Raw genomic sequence first — 25,575 nt, 5'->3', positions numbered from 1 at the left:
ATCAAATGTGTTTTTTTTACTGTTAGTTGATTTCATTGTTTCATCATGGATCCAACTATTTGGAGTTGTCTTCCATTCGAAGTTCTTGAAATTGTCTTCTCAAGTCTCCCTTTATTGGTAGTCATAAAGTTTAGCACTGTTTGTAAAAAATGGAAGAATGCTTTGCAAAACCCTTCTTTCCTTTTACGTTTCAAGAATGTCTCTACGAACAAATTTGGATTTCTTGTTCCTTTCCTCAATAGTGAAGACAATTGTTTTGTTGCTCAATACATTAATTAGAATGATCACATATCTCAATTTCATTTGCGATTCATAGATTCAAGATACAGAGTAGAGTGTATTGTTGGACCAATGGTGTTTTATCCTTAACAATAGAATGCCCCCAAACACACAACTATTTTGTAACGAATCCATTTACAAAGGCATTTAAAAACATAGGGCCAATACAAATTGGATACTGGGGATTCTTTTCATTGTTGGAAAATGTAAGCAAAAGAAAATATGACTCGGTTGTTCTAAAAAATGTGTATCACAGAATTCAGCCTAGATTTTATGTTTGTAGTAGTCTTGATAGGGTATGGCAAAGGGTTTTTGTTCTATTTGGTGGCACTTCACCCCCTAATAATGCCGCGTTTTACAAAAGTGAATTGTTTTGGCTGTATCTGGACAAGGAGTATGAAGATTATCCTTAGTACGATGTTATAGCTCCATTTACCACCCTTGGTATTTGTGATTCTTGGTTTATGGCCTACAGCAACCCCTCCTTCTAGACTTGGTCCAAATATTTTAAAAACAATGTTTTATTCCCTATATGCTACTTTTCCTTGAGCGTGTACATGTGGGTTAGTCAATACCCAACCCGAGTATATGTGTTAAAACACATAAAAAAATTAAATTTCCTTAACTATGGGCAGAGTTCACAGGTTTTACCTGTTGATTACCTCCTAGTGCCCATGGCCCAATTGTTTCCCAACAAAAAAACTAATTGGGGGAAGTATAAATAGACTTCTATGGGAAGGCCTTAAGTAAGGGAGGAGATAGAATTATTATACTGAGATTATCCCTGACTAAGTCTGAAGTATCCCTATGCTTCAAGCACTTCCCCAAGTTTCAGGAAATGTTTGTTTCCTTGAGTGTTGATATTCTGCCAGTTGCTTGAGATATCATGGTATTGGTTATGGAAGGAGGTTGTTGAAGATTGGGACTAGAGGGATTTGGAGGATGATTCCGCTTAGAGCCGAAAGACGAAGACTCGAGTGAATTCTCTTCGTGTTATTTATAGCTTTATACAATAAAAATAAGCGTTGTCTTGTTCCTGATATTAACTTTGTTTATGCATCAGATACTGTTGTAATTCATATATGAATGTTATTTTGATGTATAACTAATCATTTGCTTATACGATATAAATCTAGTTTCATTAAAATGCTTTATCTATATGCTACTATGTATGTTTGAATTGGTTGCTTTGCGGATTCGAAGATCATCAAAAGTTGCAGAGGGTATGAACCCTGCTAGAACGACCCAAACGAAGGACATTTGGGAATGGTCGTTATCGCATAGTTTGTTTATATAAGCATGTTGCTTGAGTTGTATGAGTGTTTCTTACTGTAGTTTTCTCTTGCTCTATTGGGGTTCCAACTGAGAGCCTTAGAGTACTTATTCCCATAACAAAATTGGTGAATCCACTGGGGATAACAATCTTGTTATCCCTAGTTTGGGTTGTTCAGTGTCAATCAGGGCTCATTTCTTAGTTTTCTTACTGCGACAATAATATTTGATCCAGTATAATCTCAGAGCTTAAGTCTAATATTTTTGATCTGGCTTTATTTTTTATTTTTCTTGCAAAGCATTGTATACACACTTTTGTCTGTTTACATTAGCATACAAACGCTTGTTGCTGTGAAGTGAACCTATGTATACGCGAGTTTCCTTTATCAGAAGCATGTGTACACGCCTCTATGATGAAAAAAGTCACATATACCATTTTTTGTATTGTTTTTTCAAATATCTCTTCCCAGAAAGGTTTGTTTCTTGGTCTGTTTGGTCTTTGAGTGGTCAGTTTCTGTCTTTAGAATTTTATTATTCGATGAGCTTACTATTTGAATTCCCTTTTGTTATAGACATTTTTGGGCACTGCAACCCCAATCATAAATGTGCATAAACTAAGGGCTCCTAAGTCCCTAAAGGTGTTGTTCCAACCCCTAAAAGAACAAGGTCAACTGATTACAACATCTCCCAGAAGTTCTCCATGAAAAACTACTCAGAACTGGTAAAGAATGGACCATTTCACCTGCTCCATAGTCAAAGTGCATTGCATCCCACCTGAATACACACAGTAGGTGCGATGCATGTTGAAAAGCCCTTCTATGGGGTGCGATGGGTGAGAGTGGACAAAGGGCAAGGTCAACCCGCAAGGTGGAGGAGCATGGAATCTTCCAGAAACTTCTCCTGTGACACTTGCCTCTCTGCATTCAACTAGGGATGAGTAATACATCATCAATCTCCAAGTGGAATCAAGAACTATCAGAGAGAGGACACTAATCAAATCTCAAAAGCTGACTCATTCCCCTTGCAAACATCTATATATGGATCCCTCATCCCAGAGATCCAGGGGCTGGAATTTTGTATCTTATAAGGAAGTGTTGTTGGTTTCTTGGTGCAATATCATAGTGTTGGGTGATCTAAGCTCTTCATGAGGTGAAGAAGGGCTTTCTTGCTGAGAGGATGATGCTGGGTCAGAACAATTGGTTGTAATCCTCTTTGCTCTTTCTTGATTGTCAATAAAGCTATTCAAGTTTTCCTCCACATTCTTGTATGATTGATGATTTATGCATTTTTGTGGTCAATATACATCTGGTCCTATATTGTTTATGATAATAGATCTGTGTTCTTGGATAGTGTTATGCTGCTTTGATTCTACAGGTACTCCTTGAAGCTGGGTATATAAGGAGGCGAGTGGCAAAGACCTACTAGAAGAGAGAGGAACCAAGCAAGGAACCAAGCGCAAGACAGAGGTTGGTCTCCTTATTCTTCTCTCATCTATTTCTCATAAAGGAAAACAAAAGTAGTTTTTAGTTAGTTTGTTTTTAAGGTAGCTACTAGCCTTAGTGGGACTAGCAGCTCTGCATAGACACTAGTTTCCCGATAACAAAATGGTGACTCCGCTGGGGAGTGAATAGATTGTTTGTTTATCTACATTTGTTTACTTTATAAACTTACAGACATAGCCTGAAGTCAAGCCAACTAGCCTTCGAACTGCATTTGCTATGAAAGTGCAAAGTAGATCAACGCTGCTTCAGTCTATCTTCGGGTTTTGTTTATGAATTAAACGATTGATTTACAAGCTCTCTAATTTCCCTCTTGGTGGCTCTAGTAACCTCTTTAGATCTACCCCTGTGATGGATTTACTGATTACCACTTACACGACTTAAATCCCTGAACTGAACTACAAACTGTGACCTGGAACCCAGTCAAAGTCTCATCCCTGGTCCAACGCACTGTCTATTCTGTGAACTCCAAATGCATCACACTTCCCGAGTGTAGTAGGTGAGTTGCATTTCAGTTTCACTGTGTTACAGGTGCGCTGATCAGACAAGGCCTTGTTCCTAAATTTTTGCTTCTTTGTTCATGCTTTTCAGCTCTATTCAGGAGTTTTGCTGCCTGCAGTCACTACACCTCTATTTGAAACCCCTTTCCTTGTTGTTTTTCTACCTCCATTGTGCAAAGAACTGTAAATGTTTTTATGTATTTTTAAGTCATTTTCAGTTCTCCTTTACAAAGAAGTAGCGTAATTGTACTGTCGTTTCTTGATTTGAAAGTGTCGCAAGTGTCATTTTCAGTCATAGAAGAGAATCTGACTGTTCTTGATAGTCGATTACACTGTTACTCTTGTATTTGATTTGAATTAGTACTTTTTCAAGTGTCGAAAGCAAGTTTTCAATTCCAAATAACGAAGTGTCGTCATTGTCCTCATTTTGTTTTGAAAAGAAGCTTGTTAGTAATTGTCACTTTGAAAAATAATTCAGATTTGCGCTTATCTTTCTTTTTATCATTCACACATTAAGAAGGTTGAAAACAAATACATGCACGTGCATTTGCATTTAGACTGTTTGTTGGTTTGATTTAGGACAATGCATATAGTGTGTGCTCTTTGCTCTTTGTTGAAAGAAAATCATCTCCCTTTCCTTAGTAGCCTAGGGATTTCATTGCAAAAAGAAGATTAAACGACTGTTTATCATCTTAGATTGCATTTTAGAAATTGTACATCTACATCACACGGTGAACCTAAAAGGCAAATTTCTTAAGCAAGATCAACCATAAAATAAATTTAATGAATCTAAAAAAGCTTTGGAACCTAACGCACAACATCTAGAAGTCTAGGCTAGAGACATATTCCGACGTCGTAAAGCTTGGTAACTGTTGTTTTCACTGTTGGTTGGGTGATTCCTCCACTTTGAGACGATAAGTGCTAGTACAGACTTGTGATCCCACGTACCATGGAGTATATTTTGGGAGACCACAATAGGCTTTATCCTTTATCCATAGGAAGCCGTGTCTTCTGCCCTATCGATCGCAATGCACTGAACACAACATTCGGGAAGATTGACTGCCGTACCATAAAAAGTATTCTGCATTTTTGCGATTGGTTTGGTAATCCCTCTGTCTAGATTTCCAGAGAAGTCCCTTTCGTTCCTTTTTAGACTCCTTAACGGAAAAGGTCCATCTGAGCACTTGTCACTTCCAGCTCATTAAAAATCGAAGGCGACTAGAGTCATCTTTTGTTTTTTCTCGACTCTTAAAAATTGAAAAAACAAGTTGTATCAAAGCGTCTAAAATTTATTTTAAACGGAATAAACATCACCTTTCCTACGTTGGTCTTAGGTTGAGAAAAATGGAGTCCACCAACCAAGGAGTTCCCTTTGGAGGAAATCCTAGTCCCTTCTCCTCTTGGGGAGATGTTGGTGCACCCCATATGGCCACATTGTCGCTTCCAGGATTGACAATCGGCTTACCCGTATGGCTCTTCTCAAATTCTGTCATTCATAACACCGCGATTCCTGAAAAATCAAGTCAGAAACTAAACGATACTAGAGTTACCCCTCAACCCTCTACCTCGTCCAATTCTCCCTCTCCTCCTTCCTCTTCGCTTGATGAAGTTGGTAAAGCCCAAAATCAAGTAACTCAGAAGAAGAAGGAGAAGAAGAAGAAAGAGAAGAAGAAGAAGGAGCCAAAGGCGAAAAGGGGCAACCAAGCATCGTCTAGCGAAAATCCACACACTGCACCGACCATGCCTAAATCACCATGTTTCATTTGCAAAGGAGACCACTATCATCGAGATTGTCCTTGCATCCCTCGGATCTTAAGGGACTGGTCTCCTCGTTTGCACAATCCGGTGTCATCAACCTCTGACAATCATGTTGAACATACACCGTCATCTAGTGAAAGTGAAGTCTGTGGAAAAAAAGGAAAATATAAATTTCCTTGTAAATTGTGTGAAGGCGATCACACCGTCCACCGTTGTCCCTTATTAGATGAAGCTAAAAGAGTTTTGGATGACCGTCCGATTTCACCGTTACAGCTTCCTCCTGGATATAAGAAACTCTTGCCGAGTCTGTCACTAGTTGAAAATCTGGCTGACACGCCCTTGTGGTCGGTCGAAGCGTCTATCATTGAAGATAAACCATCTGAATTCATACCAGACGAAAGTCAAAAGGTTGAGGCGACAGTTGACCTGGTCGTGCCTTCAGAGGATCAATCTTCAAATGATACAGTCACCGAAGAAAACAAGAACGACACCGTTCAAATTCTCTTCGTAAGCACAGACTCTGATGAACATGGGGGCAGTCTACCCGTTCCTTTACTGCAGGAAGGAATTTCATCAGAGTCGTTCGGTCCCACGTCCAAGCAACCTGGTTGTTTCCTTTGACTGGAATCTACTAGGCAGACCCTATTTACCGGCTAGTGTACCATTTCGAATCATTGCTCAAATATATAGAATGGTCATGGCCGGTACCATCATAGATGAAGGGGCTTTTGTGAGTATCCTTTCCTCAACTGCTTGGAAAGCACTTGGTTCGCCATCGCTTTTACCTGAGATGAGAAATCTAACAGGCTTTGAGAAAGGAACCAGTCGACTGTTAGGGATCCTTCCCGATGTGCCGATAACATTGAGAAGGAAAACCGTTCACATGAACTTAATGGTAGTCCAAGGACCCCTGGATTATAATCTACTCCTTGGACGAGACTATATTTATTGCATGGGAGCCGTTGTCTCCTCACTTTTTAGAGTAATGTGTTTTCCGCACGAAGGAAGAGTGGTGAAGCTCGTAGACTAGCTTTCATTTCCCGGTTCACACATAGCAAATAGTCATATACCAACCCTGAATGGTCTTTTCACGCAAGGAATGTCTCATCAATCCCCAGTCCGTCCTCCTGATGAGCGCGAGTGATTCGGAGGACATGACTGAAACCCAGGGGGCATGCACCCTGGTCTGCTTCGGTAGGAAAACCTTGGGTATAGTGTAGGTTTCCACAGAGGATATATGACTAGTCTGACACACCCGTCCATTTAGGAAAATGGGATTAGACTGGAATAAGATTCCCTCATCAAAGTTATGTGAGTGGAGGCGTCTGCGCCACTGACCTTTGTCTATTTCGGTAGACATCGCCAAGGAAGTGTTTTGTCTGTGACATGGATGGAACAGTCTTTGGTAACCTGGAAATTTTTCGCTATACCTGGGGGCATGCAAGTGAAGAGCGACCATTTATTTTTTAAATTTGGAGGTCCTCTAACCCTTTAAACTCGTAGGATTGGTCATTTCCTAACTTGCATAAAGAAAGGATGTGGAGCAAAGCTTTGTAAGGTGCAAGCTTCTTAAAAATGGCATCTTAGATGAGACATCCTTATTATATGACTGGATCGAGCAGTTTTAACGCGGAATTCAAGCTCGTTAAAAAATAAACATAAGTAATGAGCAAGTGTTTCCCCAACATTTAAGCTCATTAAAAAATAGCAATTTCCGGTAAATAACCATTAAGAATGTATTACTTCAGCCTTTGAAGCCTTGGTCATGTTCTCATCATCACCTCCACTCTATATTGGTCGATCATTCACCTCTACTTGATTGTTTACCCTTTTGAGGAACAGCCGTGAAGAGTGATCCTGTTAGCCATCCTTGTGACACTGCCATGATTGGAAAATTCCAAACCTTACCTAGAATCAGCTGCTACCCAAATCTATCACACGTTCCTCAAAAAACGAGTCTCCTTTAAGCTCTTTTCAGCTCACTCATAAAATATGAAAAGATTGCCGAGCCATTGGCCTCTCCAGCTCGTTAAAGGGACCAAAAGTGCTATCCCTCCTTTAGATTTTAATCTTTTTGGACCTGAGGGATTATTACACAAAAATATCGAGCGCTTGTTTTGTTTGGCTCGTTAAAATTACCTAAAATTCATCCCTTTTGTATTATTTTATACTTTTTCAGACTTAAGGGATTAGATGACGAAAAAGGATTTTTTTGGAGTTTCCTCTACGTCCCTTTTCAGACTCTCTAAAATTGAAAAGGACCGAGTTATCTTTGTCGTTAAACTAGTTAAAACCAAATAGTGACAAACTTGTCCATAAGAGACAAGAACGAGTTTCACTATCACTAGGCTTGTTAAAACATAGCGATGGGTTTGCTCGAAGGGAAAATTATAGAACAAGCATATGTTATCCTCCTCAAGCTTGACAAAAATAAAGAGGTACTGGTCAGCAATGACTGGGGAAAAATTGGGAAGAAAACTTGAACAAACCTTGTTGGTAGCAAGTCGCTCTTGAACATGACACTTTCAGTCTGCATCCGAGTCGGGTTGGGTTGTTCCATTCACTGGTCACATCACCATGGTTCCATCACACCATCCACATTTGAGGTTAATGCTACCAATCCATCATGTCAGTGTCGCTGATATGTTCAAGAGAAGTCACTCAGAGAATTCACCTGTGTCTCACCCACTGCAATACATTTACACTCCATTCTTTCATGACCGCCACCCTGAACCTTATATCACTAGATCATTTTCACCTCCATTAAAATCATTTGCTCCGTTCCGTGTCATTGATGTGGGGTTCACTAAAGCCCTACTATGATGGATCGCTTCTTGTTGACATCAGCTCATTATCCAAGAAGTTGGTCTAGGAACAACCCTTTCAGTACTTCGAAGCTTGCATGCCTCAATGGCAAGTTTCTCACTTCCGGTGACAGGTTTACATCAATGGCCTTCGACCGAAAGATTTTGCATGGTGTTCGATGCCAAGTCCCTTATTCACACCATGTGAATTGTACTGTAGTACCTTAAGGGTCATCATCATTATCGGTTATTCCTTTAGTGCCTGTTAACATCTTACATCGTTGTCTAGTAATCAGGCAATGTCTTTCCATGTTCGACTCCAGAACATCTCTCACATGGATCGACTTGTACTTTGAGTGAAGATAGAACGAGATTGAAGACCCTAGATCTATTTTCATCCATGTGGGCTGCGATATATATTCAGGAAAATAAAGACATCAAATTTACATCATTGCTGCACGGATAATCATCCAATCTAAGGGATGATGGCTCTACCAGAATCATCAGTCTACACTCAGACGATTGTCTGTCTCATGTACATAAAAATGAGTTTATAAAGCTGAGCATGGGAATGCCCGCCTCAGCTAGATCATGAAAATATTATGAAGTAATGTATTATATTGTATCTTATTACAGGTCACTTTCCAGCTTGAAAAAAATTTGGATCCTCATGATAAAGCATTTCACCCAACATCAAAAGATTAACGACCTCATGCTTTAGGGGGAAGCTGTTATAGACATTTTTGGGCACTGCAACCCCAATCATAAATGTCCATAAACTAAGGGCTCCTAAGTCCCTAAAGGTGTTGTTCCAACCCTTAAAAGAACAAGGTCAACTGATTACAACATCTCCCAGAAGTTCTCCATGAAAAACTACTCAGAACTGGTAAAAACTGGACCATTTCACCTGCTCCATAGTTAAAGTGCGTTGCATCCCACCTGAATACACACAGTAGGTGCGATGCATGTTGAAAAGCCCTTTGATGGGGTGTGATGGGCGAGAGTGGACTAATGGCAGGGTCAATCTGCAAGGTGGAGGAGCATGGAATCTTCCAAAAACTTCTCCTGTGACACTTGCCTCTCTGCATTCGACCAGGGATGAGTAAGAGATCATCAATCTCCAAGTGGAATCAAGAACTATCAGAGAGAGGACACTAATAAAATCTCAAAAGCTGACTCATTCCCCTTGTAAACATCTATATATGAATTCCTCATCCCAGAGATCCAGGGGCTAGAATTTTGTATCTTGTAAGGAAGTGCTGTTGGTTTCTTGGTGCAATATCATAGTGTTGGGTGATCTAAGCTTTTCATGAGGTGAAAAGGGATTTCTTGCTGAGAGGATGATGATGGGTCAGAACAATTGGTTGTAATCCTCTTTGCTCTTTCTTGATTATCAATAAAGCTATTCAAGTTTTCCTCCACATTCTTGTATGATTGATGATTTATGCATTTGTGTGGTCAATATACATCTGGTCCTATATTGTTTATGATAACAGATCTATGTTCTTGGATAGTGTTATGTTGCTTTGATTCTACAGGTACTCCTTGAAGTTGGGTAGACAAGGAAGTGAGTGGCAAAGACCTACCAGAAGGGAGAGGAACCGAGCAGGGAACCAAGCGCAAGACAGAGGTTGGTATCCTTATTCTTCTCTCATCTATTTCTCATTAAGGAAAACAAAAGTAGTTTTTAGTTTGTTTGTTTCTAAGGTAGCTACCAGCCTTAGTGGGACTAGTAGCTCTGCATAGACACTAGTTTTCTCGATAACACCTTTCGATTTGAAAATTTGTGGCCTAGGTTTTATTTTGAGTGAGTTTTATGATTTTTGTTTTGACACACAAGACTTCTTATAGAGGTTCTTGATTGTTCTGGTCCTCTAGAACAACAGATTTTTTTCAATCTTAGTGTCAAGTTCGATTATTGGTTTACTTGATTTGCTTTCCATCATTTCGTGGCCTTACACCTTTTCTTGCTTTTTGAAAGTTTCTTTTTAAGAAATTTGAAAGTGTTTCTTTCCTAACTTCTTGGTTAGTTTGTCAAATATTTTTATTGCCTTTTGGGTCATTTAGTACAAGTTGAGGCCCTTTTTGTTCAATTTTTCATTCGTTGTCGAATTTGTGACTTGCAAAGTTTCCTTGTGCTCTTCTTTTAGTCTTTGAGTCTTTGGTTGCATTTAGAGTGCTTTCCAAAGGTTGTTTTCATTGCTTCTTGAAAAAGAAAGGTTATTAAAAAACATTGTTTTTGCCTTCTTTTTCGAAGTTTGATTTTGGTTTCTTTTTATTTTTGGAAAGTGAATTGTGATATTTTTGGATTTGTCCTTCTTGTTTGGAGAAGATTTTGTATTCTTTTCAAACACTTAAGTTGGCTTATTAATAAGTTATAAACAATTTCTTTCATTCTTTTTAGAGTAATGTAGGATGTTGCATTTTCATTTACACCTTGCATTAGGGTAGTTTTGCATTATTAAAGCATCAATAGTCTTTTTAGTTTTTGTGAGTGTGAAGTGTTCTTTAAGAAAAGAAAAGAAAAAAGTTTTTGCTTTATAGAAGTTTCGTAGAACCCAAGTAGAAATTTCTTTTCATTGAAGAAGAAATGATTGCATTCATATAAGTTAGTTTTTCATTAATTTCTTTTGCATCATACAAACACCATTGGTTGCATTTCCATTTATCCCTTTGAATTAAGAGAAAAATCATTTAAAATCAAGCGCCTAATAAAATAAACTAGAACTTTTTGTATTGTCATTAGAATACACCAACAAGTTTAGGTTTATTTAGGGCCTTGGATTAGGTGAGAGGAGAATAAACTCTCCAAGGCCGCTCTAAATTGTAAAACATAGAAGTCTAATTAAAGAGTGAAATCCAATAACATTAGGGTGACCGGGAAAGGTCCATGACTGGGAACTAAGTATGAGGGTTCATGAAGATAAGGACGAGATACACCCCTTCTCTTACTTGTTGGACCCTACCTCACAACTGTTTCGCCCAGATTCTGATAAAAGTTGGTGTCCATAGTTGCCTATCCTAGGAATCCACACAGGTGGCTGCAGAGGGGAATCCTGTGGCACCTAAGGTTGACGTTGTATCACATTCAATAGTATTTCTGGAGGGCACCCTTGGGAAGCTTGGGGGCTTGCACTGACAAAGGTTATTGTGTGGAGGTCATCATAACTACCTCTTATACCTTCACTTGTAGGCCTGGGGTGTAATTACCCTAGTCTATTTTTGGAAGGCCCTTATTATTAACTTTCTTGTACTTTGGTGTCCGGTCCTAATCACATGGAGTAGAAATACTTAGAAGTTGTTTTGATTGTTGATATCTTTAGTGACATTTTAGTGAGTGTTTTTCACTCCTAGTCGGCCTAGCATTTTAAGTTTCTTGAGTCTTTAAGTAGATTTTATAAAAATAATTCAAAGTGGCTGACCGACCATCTCGATGGTCCTGGAGACTTCGTGGGCTTTCACCTACGAGTCCAGAGCCTTCTCCTAGAAGGCGTAGCAATGATTCTTCTAGTGGTTTTCAACCAGTGGTAATAGGCGTATCGGAGATTGATCCTCTGCTTCGGGGCATTATTTCACAAGATAGACCTGGTACTACTACAGAGTTAGAGAGGAACACAACAATTCTTTCTCGAGTACTCTTCCAGTCGGAAGATAGTATTGAAGTAGAAGAGCTTTCAGAGTCAGTTGCGGCTCCAAATTCTCCTCTCCCTCTTGATCATCTAGACGTTTTGTTATACGTTGGACCTCCTACTCATAGGCCTTTGAGCCCAGGTCCACATACATCTATCCCTTCGATGACCACTGCTGGAAGCATGGCATCCATGATGAGTGTTACGAGCATGCAGACTCCCATATCTGTGCAAGGGGGAGGAACTATTTCCATCCCTTCTAACACTCCTAGCACATCCTTATTTGGGTGTACTTCCATTCCGTCGACGAGTGGAAGTTCTCAAGCTAATGCATCTAGTTTTGGATTTTTCCCTTTTGGAATGCCCTCTCAAGGTATCCCTTCAGTTCCTTTGAATATACCGTCAACCACCTCCACATCCATGATTAGTGAATTGACTTATTTTTATGGTTTCCCATTTGGAAGTGGTCCTATACCACATTCCAATCTGACAGTAGGGTCAATGCCTTTTTCTTTTGCAAGTCAAGGTAGTAACCCCTTTCAGAGTTGGACAAACCCTGCGGTTAGTGGGATAGGAGCTGGGAATCAATTTTTCGGCCAACAAGGGAATGTTCCGTATTCCTCGGTTAATTCATTTCAAAGTTTTTCACCCTTTTCTAATGCTTGGAACCCTTATCAGGGCCTATCACCTACTTTCAATACTTCGTTAGGGGGTAACTTCATCGGTTATGGAGGATTTTTGGAAGGAGTTGGTCAAACTCCAAATTTTGCTAGACCACAAGGATCACCCTTTAGTTCAGTTGGTTCTACGAGTTACTTCAGGCAACCTGGTGCCTTTAAAAATCTATGTCATTCTTTTCAGACCTACGGGAACCCCACCCAGTCTAAATGGAATTCCCAAGGTCCGCCATAACTTCCTTTTCTGGCCATGCTTAATTTGCCAGACTTGACTAAATTTATAAATGATCCAATTAGGTATAATTCAGCTTGGCCTCCGGTCCCAACGAAACTTTTATTGGATATTCCAAAATTCGAAGGGAAGAATGGTCAAGACCCGGGAGACCATGTGACCACATTCCACTTATGGTGCTCATCCAACTCCTTGATAGATGATTCAATCAAGATGAGGTTATTTCAATGCACCTAAATAGGGAATGCAGCCAAATGGTATATAGAGTTGCCAAGGGGAACCTTTACTTCTTTCACCGATTTGGCTAATATTTTCCTGAACCATTTTCAGTTGTGTGTCCTCTATGAAGCCAGAACCGAGCTTCTGGTCAAATTTCATCAAGACACGGCAACACACATTTCAGATCGTATCCAGGAATGGAGATGGAGAAAGAGGCTTATCAAAGCTAAAATTCCACTAGAGTTCTGTCTTGAATGGTTTCTCAAATATTTATAACCTAAGATATCCAAGGATGTTTCTCATTTCGGTGTTTATTCGGAAGAGAAAGCTATTTTTCGAGCCCAACAATTAAAACTGATATATTTTTAGTCTGGGACTATTCAGAAAATCCTACTTGATGCTCCTAGATCCAAGGTTGGTTTAGCCAAACCAAAGCCAAGCCCTCACACCGATGGTATAGTTGGATCAATTGATGCAAATACGGTGAACCTTTTGAGCCAATTGCAGTAGTTGTCTCTACAAACTGCTTCTTCTAATCAGGCAGCTCCATCCACACCTTCACCTTCCCAACCTATCTCCATAAATGCCGTCCAAACTTCTAACCCCAAAGGAAATCAACAATCCGATGGGAAGAAGAAGGGATGAGGTAAGAAGAATAACCAGGAAGGGAAGGGTAGTGTGAACAAGCCTAGCAGTGGTGCTGGTGAGGGTAGAAAAGAGTCTAAGAAAAAGGTTAAATTTCCATCCCGGTTATGTAATGGAGATCATTTGACTCACTTCTACCCCAATATTCAGGATGCTCATCGCTTGTTAGTGCAGCAAGGGTCCTCTAGCTCCCAAGCTGTCCTGACTAACCCTTTTCCCCAAGGGTAGCAATTACTTGCTGAAGCGAACTCGAACGTTGGTACCTCTACAGGGGGAAACAAGGAAGGGGAAACTTCCTCAAATGTGTATATGAAGAACCCTCATGTTGACATTGCCACAAAAGCACGAGATTATGGTGAAACGAAAACATTTAATGAAAAATATATTCCTAAAACCACAGACCCACTTCATATTGAGCAACCCTTTGCTGAGTCTATACCTCGGATACCGAAAGGTTCTGCCAAGCACTTGACTATTAACCCTAATTCCGGGGCATCCCAAAACTACTTGATTGTAGAAGATATGGCTCAAATTCCTTGTGCTATGTCTGCATTAGACATACTCCAGTCGTGTCCTGCTCAGAGAAGTGATTTGCTTTTAGCGATCGGGGTAGTAGATCCAAAAAATTCTTTAGTGCTCACTTTTGATATGCTGAATGTCAAAAAGAGCCTTCCTCACCATATGGCTTTCTAGATAAAGTCTACTTATAGAAAAATCAATATTTTTTGGATAGTTATAGATGAGGGAGCTACCACATGTGTAATGTCTATGTCATGTTGGAAGGCCATTGGATCACCTTCAATTGTTCCATCACTAACTCTCTTAACAACATTTGATGGTCATTCTCATAGGCCACATGGAATTATCCCGACTTTTCCTATATGTGTTAGAGGAAAGGTCATTAATATTGAGGTAGAAATCGTTGATGCCAACCTGGATTACAACCTCCTCTTAGGAAGGAATTGGATTTATGAGATGGATGCCATAGTTTCATCTTTATTCCACATCCTCTGTTTTCCTCATGAGGGGAGAATTGTTAGAATTGATCAGTTATATTATTCTCCGGGTGACTCTCGAGCAACTTCGGATTCTACTATTCCATTGGTCAATAATCCCCGTCAACCTATAAAGAATTTAGGAGTTGGGATGTACTCTTCCTTGATGGGTATATTTGATCTTCCCCCTCATACAACTAGAATCAATGAAATTTCATCCTCCAAGGGGCCTTCACAGAAAGAGTTCTTCCAAACTCATTATTTTCCAGACCCTTGGACCTTACCTTCCTCTATGACCACATTAGATGGAGGCCAGGTTGGTGGAATGGCATTTCCCATGTCTGCAGCAGAACTTAGCTATCAATCTATCCAACTCCTTTTTTAGAGGAGGAGTTAGATGGTGATGTGGCTCCAACTTGGACCCTTGACTCTACTTCTACTCCAGATTGCATAGATATAGTTTTACCATCTGACGAAGCAATTTTAGAAGCGATGATGGGTGTAGATCGACCTTGGGAAGATTTACATCATCGATGATATTTTCTTCCACCATTGCAGGAAGTCGAATCCAGGTTATCCAATCTGCTTACTAGCAATGTTTGTACAGTTTCAAACCATTTGGCTCCAGCACAATTATTTGTTGAAGGTAATATGTTGATTATCTAAAAAATTGTACCTATAAACATCTCTAGGAATCCTGACATTATAGAAAATGTCTTCATCAGAGCCGATTGTTCCCCTGAAGAGATTCAAATTTACACCGACCTCTTTAAAGAGTTTCGAGATGTGTTCACTTGGTCTTATGAGGAAATGCCTAGTATTGATCCATCTATAGTCCATCATGAGATCAAGACGTACGAAAACGCCAAGCTGATTCATTAGAAGCTTTGGTAGGTCAATCCTAGGAAAGCAGCAACTATTAAAGCTGAAGTTGAGAAGCTGCTTAAGGTGGGTTTCATATACCCCTTTCCTCTAATGGAGTGGGTTTCCAATCCAGTCCTAGTAGATAAAAAATAAGGAATGATCCGAGTGTGCATTGACTTTAGGGATTTGAACAAAGCTTGTTCGAAAGACAATTACCCCACACCGGTTATTGATCAAATAGTTCATGAATGTGTGGCTAATCAAAATTTTTCATTCATGGACAGATTCTCTGGTTATAATCAGATTTCTATCTATCCAGAGGACCAACGTAAGACAACTTTTATTTGTCCCTAGGGTACCTTTGCATACAAAAATATGCCTTTTGGTCATAAAAATGTTGGAGCTACGTTTCAACGGGCCATGTATTATTCTTTCCACAACATCAAACATGTCATCGAAGCATACTTAGATGATTTAGATACTCATTCTCGAAAGAGAATTGATCATCCCAGCCACCTTCGGGTTTGAGAGATGTCGATTCTACAAAATCCAGTTGAATCAGAATAAGTGCGTTTTCCCGCTCACATCTGGTCGATTGTTAGGATACATCATATCAACTGAAGGGATTCGAGTAGATCATTTCAAGGTAGAGGAAATAATTAAGTTACCTCCCCCATCTTCCATCCGACAACTTCAAAGTCTCCAAGGAAACACAAATTTCTTGAGAAGATTTATAGCAAACTACACTGAGGTAACTAAAGGATTTATGTGTTCGCTGAAGAAAGGAGTTCCATTTTTATGGGATGAATTTATGCAAAGATATTTTAATGCCTTGAAGAAGGCATTAATCTCTCCCCCATTGTTGAGTCCACTAGATTATGGTAGAGATTTACTTTTATATCTCGCAGCAGCAGAATCAACCATAGGTATGTTTCTGGTTCAGGAGGATGATGCTCTCACGAAGCATGTGATTTACTACTTGAGTCGAGGCTTAGTAGGTCCTAAACTACGCTATTCTCCTATCGAGAAATTGGCCTTGGCAATTGTCCAGTGGCTTCATCATTATATTTTGCTACGCAAAACATTTGTCTTAGCTGATGTCAATATTTTTTAGTTTGTCCTTAGTAGGCGAGTGATTGGGGGCAAATACAATCGATGGATTGTTATTTTGCAAGAATTTGATCTCGATTTCTTGTCAGCCAATTCTAAGAAGTCATTTGTTTTTCCGGAATTAATATCCGAGTTGCCTTGTGAAGAAGACATTGTTTATGAGGAAAATTTCCCGGGCGAACATTTATTCCTCATCTATTCACAAGATCCCTGTTATAAAGATATCATCATATATATCCAAACTTTGAAGTTCCTGCCTACTTCCTCCAAGGATGATCATCAAAAGTTATGTCACCTTGATAAAAACTATGTTATCATTGGTGATACATTATATCGCCGAGGGGTTGATTCAATCCTTAGGCGTTGTTTAACTCTGGAGGAAGTAGAGTCAGTACTCAATGATTTCCACAATGGAGCTTGTGGTGGTCATCTATCAGGGCTTGCAACAACCCAGAAAATTTTGCGTGCTGGCTTCTTTTGGCCTTCAAATTTAAAAGATTGTATTGAAGCGGTCAAACATTGCCACCCTTGTCAAGTCTATACTCGTAAGATGTGTGTGCATCTAGCTCCTCTTTTTCTTGATATCACTGTCAGACCTTTTACGAAATGGGGCATTGAATTTACTACTTGTAATCCACCTTCGACGACGAATCACAAGTATATCATAGTGGCCGTAGACTACTTTACGAAATGGGCTGAGACCATGCTTACTTACAAAAAAAATAGTGAAATAACAACCTTGTTTCTCTTCAATCAGATTATTTCACGTTTTGATATCCAGAGAGAGATTGTCATTGACCATGGCAGTCACTTCCAGAACCAACTGATGATCGAATTGGCTCTTAAGTTGGGTTTCTGGTAGGAGCATTCATCTCTGTATTATCCTCAGGCCAATGGGAAAGTCAAAGCCATGAATAAGTCCCTCAAGATGATCCTACGAAGGACAATTGACAAAAATCGCTCCAATTGGCACATCATGTTGTACCCAGCTCTCTGGGCATACCGAACGTCATGAAAAATGCCACTAGTTTTACACCTTTTCAGTTAGTTTATGGGTTGGAATCTATTTTTCCTATTGAATGTGAAATTCCATCCCTTAAGCTAGCTATAGAGCTTCTTCCAGAGACGCCTAGTCTCAAAGAACACCTCGTTCATTTGGAACATCTCGATGAGCAGCGTCGATATGCCGCCATAATAAATGAGGCCCATAAGAAAAGGGTTAAACCTTAGTACGATAAAGCTGTCTGTCCTCACGTCTTTTTTGAAGGTGACCTTGTCTTAGTCTATGACCAAGATAAAGACGCCTTGGGGGAAGGCAAATTCAGATCTATGTGGTATGGTCCCTTTGTAGTAAAATGAGTTTTGGGACAAGGGGCTTATGAATTAGTCGATTTTGAAGGGAACAAGTTGGTGGAGCCCCGAAATGGGCTCTACCTTAAGAAGTATTTTGCTTAGGCTCTGGTCGAGCAATTTCTTCTTTGTTTATATTGTATTTTTGTACATATTTTGTCGGACATTTTGTGATATCAACATTTTTTGATCTACTATGGCAGGTGTTGATGGATGGCTTGATATATTTTGGATTCGCTAATGGTGCTAGTCGGCACACTCAGAATCTTGCTTCTATAGCTTGGGTAATTTATTATCCATCTGGTCAGTTGATGGTGTCAAGGGGAGAATGTATTGGTCCTACTTCAAATAACATTGTTGTATATATTGCCGTTATTTATTTACTATCCAAAGCTATTTCTTATGGAATTGATTCGTTGGTAGTTTATAAAAATGTAAACTTTGAAATGAGAACTTATATTGTTACCCGTTTTGTAGAGATAGTGAAAAAGTGACCCGATTTTGAAAAGGGGTGATGCAGAACACACATATATTTTTTTAAAGCATAGTTTTTGGCACATTAATTTTTTAATGTACATTACATTTTAGAATGTGAGTGAATTGCATACTATTTTAAAAAAGTGATGATTCTGCATCATGTCATTTTTTTGAAAGACCTATTTTTTTTACTTTAAATTTATTCTAGTGTCACCCATTATGATTTTCAACTGTAGAACAACAAACTTTATTTATTAATACTAATTATTAATTCAAAAAGCTATTATTTCCCAACCAGAATCAACTAATCTCAATCCCTAATGTTCTAGGTTAAATCAAGACCCTTAATGTCCAAACTATTATCATTATATTTTTAGTGATACCAAAGTTGCTAATCCACTTTATTAATTTCTCATTTAAAAATCCAAGAGTTAAAATGATAAAATAGTATCTTTACTAACATTAACATGGAATCAAATAACATGATACTTTTTTAACATTAATAGGGAATCAAATAAATCTACATGCATCATTTTGGAGTGGTTATAGTTATAATAATTTCAATATAACAAGATCAAATATTTTCTTGTTTATGTTGAGCGATTCCTAGAATTGCCCGGATCCCAATATATTTTAAATTTAGGAATTTTAATTTGAATCTAATTCCTCTAAATTCCGGCAAAGTATCATTTATTCTAGTGTCACCCATTATGATTTTCAACCATAGAACAACAAAATTTATTTATTAATACTTATCTATTAATTCCAAAATATATTATTTTCCAACGAGAATCAACTAATCTCAATCCCGAATGTTTTAGGTTAAATCAAAACCCTTAATGTCCAAACTATTATCATTATATTTTAAGTGATACCAAAGTTGTTAATCCACTTTATTAATTCCTTATTTAAAAATCCAGGAGTTAAAATGATAAAATAGTAACTTCAGTAACATTAAGAGGGAATCAAATAAATTGATACTTATTTAACATTCATAGGGAATCAAATAAATCTACATGCATCATTTTGCAGTGGTTACAGTTATAATAATTGCAACATAACAAGATCAAAGATTTTCTCGTTAAAGTTGGGCGATTCCCAGAATCGCCTAGTTGCCAATATATTTTAAATTTAGGAATTTTGATTTAAATCTAATTCCTCTAAATTCCGGCAAAGTATCATTTATTTTAGTGTAACCCATTATGATTTTCAACCATAGAACAACAAGCTTCATTTATTAATACTTATTTATTAATTCAAAAAAATATTATTTTCCAACCAGAATCAACTAATTTCGATCCCTAATGTTTTAGGTTAAATCAAAACCCTTAATGTCCAAATTATTATCATTATAAATTAAGTGATACCAAAGTTGTTAATCCACTTTATTAATTCCTCATTTATAAAGCCAAGGGTTAAAATGATAAAATAGTGACTTCAATAACACTAACATGGAATCAAATAACATGATACTTTTTTAACATTAATAGGGAATCAAATAAATCTACATGCATCATTTTGGAGAGGTTACGGTTATAATAATTGCAACATAACAAGATCAAAGTTTTTCTCGTTTACATTGGGCGATTCCCAGAATCACCCGGCTGCCAATATATTTGAAATTTAGGAATTTTAATTTGAATCTTATTCCTCTAAATTCTGGCAAAATATCATTTATGCTAGTGTCACCCATTATGATTTTCAACCATAAAACAACAAACTTTATTTATTAATACTTATTTATGAATTCAAAAAATATTATCTTCCAACTAGAATCAACTAATCTCAATCTCTAATATTTTAGGTTAAATCAAAGCCCTTAATGTCCAAACTATTATCACTATATTTTAAGTGATACCAAAGTTATTAATCTAGTTTATTATTTCCTCATTTAAAAATCCAAGACTTCAAATGATAAAATAGTAAGTTCAGTAACATTAACAAGGAATCAAATAACATGATACTTTTTAAAGATTAATAGGAAATAAAATAAATATACATGCATCAGTTTGGGGTGGTTATAGTTATAATAATTGCAACATAACAAGATCAAAGATTTTCTTGTTTACTTTGGGCGATTCTCGGAATCTCCCGGCTCCCAATATATTTTAAATTTAGGAATTTTAATTTGAATCTAATTCCGTTAAATTCCGGCAAAGTATCATTTATTCTAGTGCCATCCATTATGATTTTCAACCATAGAACAACAAATTTTATTTATTAATACTTATTTATTAATTCAAAAAAATATTATTTTCCAACTAGAATCAACTAATCTCAATCCCTAATGTTTTAGGTTAAATCAAAACTCTTAATGTCAAAACTATTATCATTATATTTTAAGTCATACCAAAGTTGTTAATCAACTTTATTAACTCCTCATTTAAAAATCCAAGAGTTAAAATGATAAAATAGTAACTTCAATAACATTAACAGGGAATCAAATAACATGATACTTTTTAACATTAATAGGGAATCAAATAAATCTACATGCATCATTTTAGAGTGGTTATAGTTATAATAATTGCAATATAACAAGATCAAAGCTTTTCATGTTTACGTCGGGCGATTCCCAGAATCACCCGGCTGCCAATATATTTGAAATTTAGGAATTTTAATTTGAATCTTATTCCTCTAAATTCTGGCAAAGTATCATTTATTCTAGTGTGACCCATTATGATTTTCAACCATAAAACAACTAATTTTATCTATTAATACTTATTTATTAATTCAAAAAAATATTATTTTCCATTTAGAATCAACTAATCTCAATCCCTAATGTTTTAGGTTAAATCAAAACCCTCAATGTCCAAACTATTATCATTATATTTTAAGTAATACCAAAGTTGTTAATCCACTTTATTAATTCCGCATTTAAAAATCGAAGAGTTAAAATGATAAAATTGTAACTTCAGTAACATTAACAGGGAATCAAATAACATGATACTTTTTTAACATTAATAGGGAATCAAATAAAACTACATGCATCATCTTGGAAAGGTTACTGTTATAATAATTGCACCATAACAAGATCAAAGATTTTCTCGTTTAGTTGGCTGATTCCCGAAATCGCCCGGCTGCCAATATATTTTAAATTTAGGAATTTTAATTTGAATCTAATTCCTTTAAATTCCGGCAAAGTATCATTTATTCTAGTGTCACCTATTATGATTTTCAACCATAGAACAACATACTTTATTTATTAATATTTATTTATTAATTCAAAAAAATATTATTTTCCAACTAGAATCAACTAATCTCAATCCCTACATTTTTAGGTTAAATCAAAACCCTTAATGTCCAAACTATTATCATTATATTTTATGTGATACCAAAGTTGTTAATCCAGTTTATTAATTCCTCATTTAAAAATCCAAGAGTTAAAATGATAAAATAGTAACTTCAGTAATATTAACAGGGAATCAAATAACATGATACTTCTTTAACATTAATAGGGAGTCAAATAAATCTACATGCATCATTTTGGAGTGGTTACAATTATAATAATTGCAACATAACAAGATCAAAGCTTCTCTCGTTTACGTTGGGCGATTCCCGGAATCGCCCGACTGCCAATATATTTTAAATTTAGGAATTTTAATTTGAATCTAATTCCTCTAAATTCCGGTGAAGTATCATTTATTCTAGTGTCACCCATTATGATTTTCAACCATACAACAACAAACTTTATTTATTAATTCAAAAAATTATTATTTTCCAACCAGAATCAAATAATCTCAATCCATAATGTTTTAGGTTAAATCAAAACCCTTAATGTCCAAACTATTATAATTATATTTTAAGTGATACCAAAGTTGTTAATGCACTTTGTTAATTCCTCATTTAAAAATCCAAGAGTTAAAATGATAAAAGAGTAACTTCAGTAACATTAACAGGAATCAATTATTATGTATTGTAATACTTCCGACAAAGCTGACGGACTGGCGATCGGGCTCCCACCGCTGCGCATGCCCTAACCTCCCTCCTGCGAGATCTCTCGACCCTCAGCCCTCATGGCCCCTCCGGACTTCTCACCGGAGGGGGTCGATCCCCAGCAAGCTTTCTCAGCACTTGTAAAATCTCTGCCTCCGCAACATCCTCATCCAGCAGTATCAAAATTTGTTAAAAAGTTGGATATTCTTCAAGAAGTTAACCTACCTCCAGCCCTTCCTCGTATGGTAGCCCTCTCCCTCGCAGAAAAATGTCTCATCAGACAGTTCACGGGCCTCTGGCCATCTCCAAAAACTATGGAACGATGGGTTGAAAGGAATTGGTCTAACAAAATACAAGGAAAAATCTCCATTAGATTTTGTGGAAAGGAGTATTTTACCTTTCACTTTGAATCTAAAGAATATAAGGATTTAATCTTCAAGAACAAGCCTTACTTCAGGGACTCGAGAGGCCTGTACCTAAATAAATGGACCCCAGATTTTGATCTGGAACTGGATTTTCCCAACACTGTCCCTGGTTGGGTCAGGCTCCCTCATCCCCCTCTTCACTGCTGGGGAGATGAATCGGTCCGTGCAATCGGAAAATCTGTTGGCAAGTACATTGATCACAACGAGCCAAAGGATAGTATGCAAGCATTTGTGCGATTTGTGTTGAAGTGGATCTCGGCAAAGGCCTACCCGAAGCCATCAAGCTCAAAGTGGATGACTGGAGCGATATTAGTAGCTCGACTACGAGAAAATTCCATTCAAATGTAAGGTATATCACGAATATGGTCACTTTACCAATCGTTGTCCCTCTCTTGTTGATGTTGAAAACGGCCCACAATAAGAACAATGGGTAATAGTAAAAAAAAAGAAGTCGGCTCCCTCATCCAAAGCCCCTCCAGAAGTTGACCCCCCTACCTCTAAGATTTCCTGCCCCTCCTCTTTCTCCCCTCCCCTATCCTCCATTCCCTCCCTCTCCCCTCCCTTGCCCCCTTCTACCTCCAATCCCTTCTCGGTTTTATCCCCCTCTGATGCTCCTTCCTTGGATCCCTCTCTCCCTCCCTTGATTCTTTCAGCTGCCTCTGAACCTTCCCCTCCCCTGGTTATCCCCTCCCAGATTACCCTTGAACCTCCTCTCTTCAGGATTACTAGGAACTCATCCAAAGATCATGGAGCCTCCAGTGACTCTCTCAAGAAACCTGGTCCGGGTAGAAAATCTACAAAGAAGCATAGAGATGAGAATGCTCAGAAAGACATAGCAAGGGGTATTCAAAACCCAATTCAATCTTACATCCTAGGACAACATGAAAAAGAGATAACACATAAGGACCAAGGGGGGTGAGCACCTCTCCACACCCCACATTCCCAATGATGAAAATCTTATCTTGGAATTGCAGGGGTATAGGGCACCCCTCTAAAGTTGTAACCCTGAATGATCTCATTCATTGTGAAAATCCAGGAATTCTTTTGTTACAGGAAACTAAGCAAAGCCAATAGGAAATGATTAAAATCATTGAATAGAATAGGCAGTACAATGGAAGCATTAGTGAATCCAAAGGAGCCTCCGGAGGAATCACCACACTTTGGAATCATAACATATGGAATTACAAATAAAAAATTATTAACCAGCACTGGATCCAAACAGTTTTAGAAAACAAAGAAGATTAGCAAATTATAGTCATATACAACATTTATGCTCCTAATCATTTCAGGGATAAGGAGCGCTGTTGGGAGGAACTCAAAGCCAACGTGGATACAGAAGAAAAAACCAATATCATATTAGGAGGAGATCTTAATCTTGTTCTCCATGATAACGAGAAAAGAGGAGGTAGTTTCTCCCCGGATCCCTTCAGAACTCAGCTGGAAGACATTATGCATGACCATGACCTTGTTGATATTATTCCAAAAAATAGGAAATATACTTGGAGCAACCACAGGCTAGATACAGGCAACATTATGGAGAGATTGGACAGAATTCTAATCAAAATCATGCTTCTTTCTTCCTTCTCTGTTGGGTATGCTAACATCCTTATTTTCTCAGCTTTCAACCATTATCCAATATCTCTAATTCTAGAAAAGCATTGCCCACTCGGGCCCATTCCGTTTAAGTACAGTTACCTCTGGAACTGTATTCCAGTAGTTAAAGACATTGTGGAAAAATCGTGGAGTTTTCATGTTGAAGGTTCTCCCAGATTCATTTGGGAGTCCAAGTTGAGAAACACCAAACAGGCTATAAAAGAATAGGCGAAAATCAGCTATAAGGAGCTTGAAAAGATCAAAAAGGAGATAAAAACTACCTTAAAGAGCATCCAAAAGAAAATAGAACAGTAGGGCCTCACTCAAGAGACAAAAGAGCAAGAAAGCAACCTATATTTTCAACTTTTCCAAGTAAATAGAGAAGAGGAATCAAAATGGAGGATAAAGTCGAGGCAACTTTGGTTGCAAGGGGGGGACAAAAGTACAACATTTTTTCACAAACAGACTACAGTTCAAAAAATAAGAAATATTGTAAGATCAATTATGGATGCTGAAGGTAACCTTCAAAATACCTAAGAAGCCATCAGACAGGCACCTACAAACCATTACGGGACCTCCTAACTGAAACAAAAGATGAAGAGGATTATGTAGACCTGCTTCTTCCTCACGGCATCAGTAAGGAAATGAAAGACACCTTGAATAAGGAAATTTATGAGGAGGAGATAAGTGTTAGGACTCCATATTGTCCCTTTTTGTTTACACATTTTGTTATCTTCCATCCTCTTTCAAACTATAATTAAAGACCATGTTATTACTTTGATCTATTTTCCAAGGTATATAACATGTCTTCTCATTACTATATGTTTGATTTATTTTACATGTAATTTTACATTTCCTTCATGGTTAATCGCTAATCAGATAGTGGCTGAAGCAGTTTTGAAGAATGTAGATATTATTGTAGACTATGTTGCTAAAACAGTTTTGTCATTTTGAACCACGTTGCTGAAACAGTTAAGAGCAATGCGCAAATCACGTTGCTGAAACTGCCGTGATTTGCATTTTTAGATTTAGCAGCAACAGAAGAAGATCATCAAAGGAGCTGTTACATGAGCCATAACAACTATATTCCACAGTCAGGCATTATCATAACCATTGTACCAATATTTTGTTAATGGAAGACTTGGTTATCCTATTTTAGCACTGCAGGTCAAAATAGACTGACAATGTAATTAATTGTATTTGATGTCTCCTCTTTAAAAAGAGGAGACATCAACATTAGAAGGATATAGAGAGATTACGGGAATGTCTAGTGGGGAGAAAGGAACTTTAATATTTTGTAACATGATACTTTGA

This window comes from Pinus tabuliformis, chromosome 8 (assembly GCF_031772625.1).
Source record: "Pinus tabuliformis cultivar Carrire ecotype Pingquan chromosome 8, CPIR1, whole genome shotgun sequence".
Taxonomy (NCBI): Eukaryota; Viridiplantae; Streptophyta; class Pinopsida; order Pinales; family Pinaceae; genus Pinus; species Pinus tabuliformis.
This window is presented reverse-complemented; position numbering follows the sequence as displayed.